This window comes from Crinia signifera, chromosome 5, assembly GCF_055691185.1.
Source record: "Crinia signifera chromosome 5, ASM5569118v1, whole genome shotgun sequence".
In the NCBI taxonomy this organism is placed as follows: Eukaryota; Metazoa; Chordata; class Amphibia; order Anura; family Myobatrachidae; genus Crinia; species Crinia signifera.
The window spans coordinates 317,755,837-317,765,680 of record NC_139221.1 but is presented as its reverse complement, the minus strand read 5'-3'; the positions used below and the strand labels follow the sequence as shown (position 1 = coordinate 317,765,680).

The 9,844-nt window shown below is 48.2% G+C and overlaps 1 protein-coding gene across 2 annotated transcripts in view; it reads left to right on the top strand.

The window, feature by feature from the left end:
- Positions 1–391: 391 nt before the first annotated feature.
- EFR3A (EFR3 homolog A) overlaps positions 392–9,844 on the top strand; it is a 174,112-nt gene continuing 164,659 nt past the window's right edge. For both annotated transcript variants that reach the window (XR_014444029.1, XM_083144867.1), the window contains exon 1: positions 392–668. The gene's annotated coding sequence lies outside the window, so the exon portion shown is untranslated. The remainder of the gene's footprint in view (positions 669–9,844) is intronic.

Below are 9,844 nucleotides of genomic sequence, written 5' to 3'. Positions count from 1 at the left end.
ATGTAATGGGCATTACGGTGTGGCTGGGGGCATGGGGGCTGGGGGCATGGCTAGAGGCTCACAGAGCCTCTGGGTCATGCCCCCATAGCGGCAAAATGGGGGCGTGGCCTCGCGGGGGAGCAGCGATTATAGGCCACGCCCCCAAATTAGGCCACGTCCCCCGAAAATTTCGGCGGGCCTCCGGCGCGCAGCATCACTAGGGTGGGGGGGGGGCACCAAAAGACTGCCTTGCCCCGGGCGCCGGAAACCCTAGTTTCGGCCCTGCCCAGGCATCCAAGTGCCGCCCCCAAACATGTGCCGCCCCTAGGCCGGTGCCTCACGTGCCTAATGGGCATAGGCGTGCGCACAGGGGGTGCCGGGGGTGCACAGGCACCTCCTAATTACGGGCACCCCCCGCACGATTACAGCCAGGCAGAGCCAGCTCTGCTTGCCTGAGTTGAGATCAGGAGCAGCCAGCAGTGCAGAGCGCATAGGTAGTCACCCTTCCTCCCACGATCCTAGCCGAGGCAGCATTCATCTGGCACTGCAGTCGGGGCTTCCCTGAGGCTGGGCCCGCCCCCACACTCAGCTCCGTGTTACACAGACCAGCAGCTCTTCCTGCCTCTCCGCCTCCCTCCCTCACCACATGGCTGGTTCCCTGCAAGTCCCTGACATGAGCCCTCAGCCAGGTGAGTGCTGTGTGCACTGAGGAAATGGGGGCTGGTGTATCATGTGTGTGTACTGCGTGTAATATGGGGCAGCTATGTATAATTGAATATGTTGTGTGCAATGTGCTGCATGTATTAGCTGTGTGTAATGTATTATGGTGTAATATGGGGGAAAGGGGTGCTGTGTATATGTAAATATGTGTAATATGGGGGAATCTGCATGTAATATACTATAGTGTTTTGTGCAATGTGCTGTGTGTACTATACAGGGTGTAATATGGGGGAGGGGGTGCTGTGTATATGGTAATATGGGGGAATCTGCATGTAATATACTATAGTGTTTTGTGCAATGTGCTTTATGTACTGTACAGGGTGTAATATGGGGGAGGGGGTGCAGCAATTACAGTGAAGAGAGTGTGTTGACTTATCAATGTGTGTGTGTGTGTGTGATCTATAGATAGATATCACACACACACACACACACACACACACACACATACATACTGTACCTGTATGTTTATATGTAAGGGCTGAGACACCCACTTGCATTGACTACAGGAGCTGAAGTACTAATTGGTGCATCTATAGACACAATTTCAGCTGACCAATTGAAACTTGCACCAGCCCCAGAATCTGTCTAAATATGGCCTCCTGTGTGAGCCCCATGGTGCATGGCATTTTGTGTGATGGGCATTACTATGTGTGGCGTTATGTGTAATGGACATTACAGTGTAAATTTTTGCAGTGCGCCTTCGCCGCGCACTGTCTCTGTTTCCGGTATGTGTGTGGGGGTAATGATTTCAGTGTGAAGTGCTTATACATAAATAAGTCCCCTTCTATTTAGTTTGCATTAATGGCCAATAGGCAGCGATGGACACATCCAGTAGGCGGTGATGGACACGCCCCTTCAATGGTGCACCCCCAAAGAAAATGGGCTGCGCACGCCTATGCTAATGGGAAATTCGGCTCTGGAAAGAGGGAGATTGCTTCTATGTCAGGAAGTCTCCTGCAGAATGCAGGAGGGGAGGGAACTATGATGTAACAGTGTATTGTGGGCTAGGTGAAATGAGGGAGATTGCTAGACTAATGAGGGAGAGAGGGAGATTGCTGCTATGTCAGGGAGTCTCCTACAGAATGCAGGAGGGGAGGTAACTATGATGTAACAGTGTAATGTGGGCTAGGTGACATGAGGGAGATTTCTAGACTAATGAGGGAGAGAGGGAGATTGCTGCTATGTCAGGAAGTCTGCAGAATGCAGGAGGGGAGGGAACTATGATGTAACAGTGTAACATATATCTCTGCACTTATCACAAAATATCTCCCATCTCGACCACTCCGCTCTGCACAAGATCTGCGTCTCTCTTCTGCACGGATCACTAGCTCCCATTCACTATTACAGGACTTTCATCGGGCTGTTCCCATCCTATGGAATGCCCTTCCATGCACAATAAAACTCTCCGCTAGCCTCCAAACTTTCAAGCGTTCCCTGAAAACTCACCTCTTCAGGCAAGCCTATCATATTTAAGTACTAAACGCATAACCCTCTGAGGCACTTATGTATTATATAGCTTCCCTTCTGGACTTGTAACTTGTTGGGACTGTTATGCTATTACTGATGCCTGTCCTTGTGTTTCCCTCCTATGTCCCTATAGATTGTAAGCTTGCAGCAGGGCCCTCCTACCTCCAAGTCTGTCTGTTACCCAGTTTGTTTTATCACTGTCTACTATTGTAAAGCGCAACGGAATCTGCTGCGCTATATAAGAAACTGCAAATAAATAAATAAATAAATGTGGGCTACGTGAAATGAGGGCGATTGCTAGACTAATGAGAGAGAGAGAGGAAGATTGCTGCTATGTCAGGGAGCCTCCTGCAGAATGCAGGAGGGGAGATAACTGATGTAACAGTGTAATGTGGGCTAGGTGAAATGAGGGAGATTGCTAGACTAATGAGGGAGAGAGGGAGATTTCTGCTATGTCAGGGAGTCTCCTGCAGAATGCAGGAGGGGAGGTAACTATGATGTAACAGTGTAATGTGGGCTAGGTGACATGAGGGAGATTGCTAAACTAATGAGGGAGAGAGGGAGATTGCTGCTATTTCAGGGAGTCTCCTGCAGAATGCAGGAGGGGAGGTAACTATGATGTAACAGTGTAATGTGGGCTAGGTGACATGAGGGAGATTGCTAGACTAATGAGGGAGAGAGGGAGATTGCTGCTATGTCAGGGAGTCTCCTGCAGAATGCAGGAGGGGAGGTAACTATGATGTAACAGTGTAATGTGGGCTAGGTGACATGAGGGAGATTGCTAGACTAATGAGGTAGAGAGGGAGATTGCTGCTATGTCAGGGAGTCTCCTGCAGAATGCAGGAGGGGAGGTAACTATGATGTAACAGTGTAATGTGGGCTAGGTGACATGAGGGAGATTGCTAGACTATGAGGGAGAGAGGGAGATTGCTGCTATTTCAGGGAGTCTCCTGCAGAATGCAGGAGGGGAGGTAACTATGCTCCCTGCTTCCCATGTTAAAGTTAATGTGAAGGTTTAATGGCACCAAAATGGCTGACAGAGTGGTGCTTCAGCAGCTCAGTGTAATACTTTCCAGCTATCTCTGTGTGAATCTTAATGAGTCACTGTTTTGGTTGCTTGCTGCTATTGTATCAGCAGATACTGCTCTATTATAGTCTGTGTGCCATTCTCGGTGTAACTGTTTATATCTATTCAGCTGCTGTCTGGTACTGTGGTTCACCAAGTCCCTGCATGCCGGGGATGCTTGCTGGGACTTGTAGTTCCACAGCATAGCACAATAGTTTATTAAGCTTACTTTTACACTTTATGGCTATCACATACCTACCTACTTTCTGGCTGCCCTTTCTGGGAGAGGGCAGCCAGCTCAGGGGGGGCGGGGCTGTGGGGAGTGAAAAGGGGTGGGACGGGGGCGGAGCCACACGTGTGGCTACTTGTTTGTAAAGAGTGGTTGTGTCGTTTTAGCCACGGCCACCGCCGTGCAATGCCATTTTAAAGACTGCATGGCGGTGAGCAGGGCTAAAACACCGCGATTCACGTCATTTGACCCGCGGACCCCCTGCTGAGGGGGGTCGCGGGTGCCGGCGTGGGGGGTCGCGGGAGCTGGGCAGCTTTGCGGGAGGGTTGCCCTTCTTTCCGGGGGGCCGGGAGGGTGACCCGATTTCTGGGACCCTCCCGGCCAATCTGGGATGGTAGTTATACCTGGGCTATCACCTCGGTGCCCACCGCCCAGGAACACCAGGGACAGCCCTGGGCTTCAGTCTGGGCCAGGAGTGCTCTGGAGGGGGAAGGGGGCCTTTATTTGTAAATTAGCCCTTTTCATATCCCGGTCGTATCCATTTGTACCGCGGATTGGCCATAATCCCCCATTTTAGTAAATCTCCCCCTATGTCTCCTTATTGGGGCCAAATGTAATAAGGTGCGATTTCTTAGTTACGTAAAAAAAAAATCACACCAATCTGCACATGTCAAATGTACGATAAAAGTCTGGTTATACTTACTTTTTTTCGGGACGGAGATGGTCGAAATGAGGGCGGGTGCTAACGTCATGTGACATCAGCCGTCCACCCCAAGCAAGCATCCACGCACCTGCGTTTGCAGGGGTACACCCAGTCTTTCTTTGGGCACACCCCTGAAAAGCTGGGTGGTCCCCCGTGTCCGCCCCCTGTTCACCCATCCTGGAGAAAATGCCCTGGCGAGTGTAAAACTCGCCAAAGGTGTTCGCTCCAGGGGCTTGCACGCGCAAATATTCGCGCATGCGCAAATACCAACAGTCGTCCTGGGTAGCAAATTCGCCCCGCACTGAGCAGTTCCGAATCGCCCCCATAGTCGCAATTGCACTGGCAGTCATATCTGTATAATAGTAATTTATCCCCTCTATGATTTATAACAATAAATATAACAGCAGATTTGTTTATTTAGAATAACCTAATTTGGGCGCCATTGTATTGGTGTTTCAGCATGACTAAATCTCCCACTCACCCTCCCCGCAATCTGCTGTTATATAATCCCTTTCCGTAATGAGACAAGGGTTGGAAATATTTTGAATGAGTTCTACAACTGTCTGCACAACTGATGTGAGTGGAAGCTTGGGACCTCCTCACCCTTATTATATCCTTCCACCACTGATTTAATAAACAGGGATTATTTGATCATTCGCCGGCATTCCATCCACTGCCTATTACCAGCCGCCGGTCTATACAGGGGCCATATCTGTAATAACAATGTTTCTCTTTGTCGTTGTGTTTGTATAAGCATGTTAGAGTGTGGAAGGAGGTCTGGCCTTTTGTTTAGTGAATTAATTATTCCCACAGCGTAGCGTATTTCTAGAATTTATTTTACAAAGGTCCTGTTGCTGCTATTAATCATCTGCCTAGGCCGGATGACAGCTTATATTTCTGCCATTATGACTCCGCCGCGCTCTGCGGCTGAGTAACCCTTCCAGCGCTGGACGTTCAAACTGAGGCGCTTTTTTTTTTTTTTTTAACGGGATTGATTATAGTGACAAATGCTTTTTAATAAGACTCACACCTTATCGCCATTCATGTGGAGTAGTGTGAGATTGGCTCTCCGGATGCTGGGCCTGGTTTGTTAGCAAAGCAAAAAGGAGGCAAATGGGCAAAACCGTGTTGGACTGCACAGAGCCAGATTAAGGTCTAAATAGGCCTGGAGCTGAAAATGATCAAGGGCCTATTATGTGCAATAATAGGGGTTGTGGACAGCACCTAATAATGTGGGAGGCGTGACCAGTGTTCTGGTTGGGTGGTCTGCTCATGGGTGTGTCTCTATTTGTGTAAATACTTTCAACTAATTATATATGCCTGGAAAAGGCAGGGGGCTGCCATAGGAAAAATGCAGGGAGATATATTGGCGGGTGCACTCCAAAGGTGCACCCGCAGGATGCCGATGTCCTTAGATACTTGCGGGGTGAGGCGGCACTGCAGTCATAAAAAAAATACTGAAAACCGAAACTTGGTAGACAATATGTCAGCACCTTTTATGTGGTAACCTAAGTTTACCACACCATATTCCCCTTATACAAATCATGCAACACAATAGTAACCCCCTTATACTGTACTTGCTTCTTACACATTAGACCACATGAAATGAACCAAAATTCACACCGAATGAGCCAAAGTTCACACTATGGCACACAGATTGAGTCACAATTCACGTTATGCCACACAGATTAAGGCAAAATTCACATTGTGCCACATGGATTGAGCCAAAATACACACTATACCAGGCATATCCAAACAGTGGCCCTCCAGCTGTTGTGAAACTACATGTCCCAGCATGCCTTGACATAGTTTTAGCATTCCCTAATAGCAAAACTGTGGCAATGTATGATGGGACTTTTAGTTTCACAACAGCTGGAGGGCCATAGTTTGGACATGCATGCACTATACCAAACAGATTGAGCAATAATGCACAATATGCTTCATAAATAGGGGCATTGATAGGGGCACTTAAAATTTACACCATAATGCCCATTACATGTTAAGACACACACCATAATCTCCATTACGTATTATGCCAAACACCATAATGCCTATTAAAATTTATCTACATGTTCATTGCCAGGGGTTCCATGCTCATTGCCAGGGGTTCCATGCTCATTGCCAGGGGTTCCATGCTTGTGGTAACTGGGGGACAGCCGCCACCGGGCAGAAATGACAGCCATTGACAGCCGGGCAGAGAGCAGGGGGCTGCAAGGCTGTATTCAGAGCACTGCTATTTGAAATAATACCCTTTTCACACCAGAAAATGCAGGGACTTACCCAGCAATATGGTCTCAGGATCATGCAGGGACATTCCCGGACTGGCCCCTTTTACACCAGCCTAGTCCCTGCATTTTCTGGTGTGAGGAGGAGAGAAAACCACCTCCGCCCCCCTTTAAACAACCAGCTATATCTTCGGAACCAACTGACCCATTTACAAGTAGGCTTCTAATGATTTTGGTGCTGTGAAACTGGGCCGTTTGGTTCCAGAGAAACCTGTCCTCAAACAACATGAACAGCCATGAAATTACATTTCAGAAATGAAAAAAAAATTGGTTTTCCCCCAATATCTCTAGAACCAATGAACCCATATGGACCAGGCATCAGATTGAAGGCCCATATGAACCCATGAACCCATATGGACCAGGCATCGTGTCGTTTTAGCCACGCCCCTGACGTGCAATGACATTTTTAAGGCATTGCACTGCGGTGGACAGGGCTAAAATGGCACGATTCGCGTAATTTGACCCGCGGACCCCCCCCCCCCTGGCCATGGGGGAGGTCGCGGGTGGCGGCGGGGGTGTCCCGGGAGCCCAACTGCTTTGCAGGAGGGTTGCCCTTCTTTCTGGGGGACGGGAGGGTGGGCAACCCTGATGTAAGGTGCCCACACACTAGAAAGGCGTCGCTTACCTTGTCGACTGCATGCTGCCCCCATCGCTGCTCCCCTGCCAATCACCCAAACACTTGAGTGCCCAAACACGCCTGAGTATCCCAGCACCCGAGCGCTCCAGTGCATCCGAAAACCCATGCGCCCGAATCCATGAGCATCTAAACCGCCAAGCGCGCCTGAACTGCTGAGCACCCGAACATGCTCCAACGCGCCCAATAACTCGAATACCTGAGCGTTCGAACACACCAGAAGGCAATCGAGCACCCAAATCTCTAAGCTTGCACAAACAGCGAACATACAACCAAGTGGGGCGAGCACACCCAAACTCATCCGACCGTGCGAATTTAGCCGAGCGCCCAAACTCCAAAATACCCAAATGTGTGAATGTGCCTGAATACCCGAGCATTCAAATGCATCCGAATGCACCAAATCCATGAGTGCCCAAACTCGCATGAGGACACCCGAACTTGGCTGACCACCCCAGCGCATGAACGCGCCTGAACGCACCCGAATCCCTGAGCGCCCAAACGCGCTCAAGCGCACCGACTCCAATTACCCAACCGCGCTAATACGCCCAAATATCCAAGCGTCCGAATGCACCCGAAGGCGCCCGAACACCCGAGCACCTAAAAGTAGCCAGACGCTCCCGAACGCACCCGAGCACCTGAACACCTGAGCGACGCGCGAAGAACCGAATACCAGAGTCCCACAGATCTTTAGCTGCATCTTCTAATCTTCCCTGCAGCAGGTAAGATCAAACCATCCAGCTAAAGATTTGCGGGAGTGCGCATCGGATCGCTATCGTTCGCGATTGCAAATGATTTGTAGTAAAATTGTCCGATATAGGTTGAAAAATCGTAGTGTGTGGGCATCTTTAGATTTGGGTGGGGTGTGTTCAAACTGAAATCTAAATTGCAGTGTAAAAAAAAAAAAAAGTTGTCATCTGTGGGCTGCGCGCAAAAGCAGCCAGTATTTGCCCTGCACAGAAGCAAAATAAAATGTATTTGTTCCCCTTTATAGTATTGTGGCTTGTTCCAGACTCAAAATGACTTGCTTTTTCTGCTTTACTGAATCCAAGACTATTTTACGCACACCAGGTACAAGCCAAAGATATATACTATATACTATAGTTATAGTGTCGGTAGAGAGTATAGGCGAGATGTACTAAGCCTTAAAAAGTGATAAAATGTAGAGTGATAAACCACCTATCTAGCTATCTACAAATGTGTCCACTTAGGACATTATTCTGGTCCATTTGCAGCCAGCATTGTTTGGCGGGTTGGGATCATTTGGTCTACAGCATGATGGTCGACAGTCATTAGTAGAGACAGGATTACATGCATTTGCATATTTTGCCCATTCTCACTGGTTATTGCATATTTTACCTAAAATCTAGTGATGGTGCATATTTTAGGCCCCGCCCTCTTCCCACCCGCGAGTTACAGCACTGCTTTGCCCTGCTGCTGCTGGCCAGGTAGTGGTAGAGTGTGCAGGCTGGGGCAATATGTCCGCAGTGTGGGGAACCTTGGATGTACATAGCATCTGACACTGCTCTAGGCTGCCAATCCATGTTGATAAAAGTCAGTCGGAGCGGATGCCATTACGAAGCTCCTGAACCTTTGCCTGCCCCTGGCCTGGGACTTTACACCAAGAGACAGACTTCTGCAGCAGTGGAGATAGGCGGAAGGGTTGTGACATCACGCGGCATGGAGGAAATGCCGTGTCACAGTGAGTATGCCGCGCATGGAGGAATTTTCTGACATTTGGTCCATCGGCGCTGGAGATGAGGGTCCGTGTAGTTGATGCAAGAAGAGCCTAGGACGCTGCAGTCTGCTGTAGCAGCCAGGAAGGAAAAAAATCCGGTGTACAGCACTAGACATCTGCAGATGCTGTGGGCCTATTTTTGAGGTTTATTTGCAACTAATTGTATGCTGATTTTTAAATAAATAAGTTAAAAATTACTTTTTTTATTATATAATGTATCATATTTTAACACTTTTTATGCATATTTTACGTATTTTTCATGCATATTTGCATGCATATTTCAAGCTTTTTATGTTGCATATAATCCTGTCTCTAGTCATTAGTTTAACACCATTAGGTCGACATGTCGACCTAATGGTGTCGACCTAATGACTGTCTACCATCATGCTGTAGACCAAATGACCGCATCCCTGTTTGGCGTATGCGCAGCCACATTTCTGTGCATACACAGGGTGCATGCGGTACACACAAATCTAATTGACCTGAGAGATATGTGTGTGCACGTTCCACATCATTCAGTGGTCACTGGCTGGCAGATGCTGTTCTAAAAGTAAGGGCTGTAGGGTAGTGGTGCTGTTGCCCCCAGAGTTTACAAACCATTAGTTATGGCCTCAGATTTAACCCCTCCAATTAAAAGGCCCATATACATTTGTTCTAGACTTTACCCTTGTCTGTGTCTGAAACTAAAATGTGTTTATAAAATGCACGAAGCCTCCCAAATCTTGCAGATTTATGTTCCTCTGCTCCCTAGCTTGGCCCCAGGAACTTTGTGTTCTGAAGGTAAAACAATTTACGATGTCTGGTTAAACTGGAAATCTCCATAATTACCCAGGCTGCATTGCAGAGCATGTCTCCCATACACAGAAAGTAACTACGATAACTTTAGCGCTGTCAGCAGGAGTGCCAGCCCACGACGTGGAAAGACTGAAGTCTTTAATTAAAAAAATATTATTTGTATATTGCATTGTCATCATTTATTTCCTGCTATTAGATCCGAGCTACGAAGAGCACTGAGATTACAGAGTA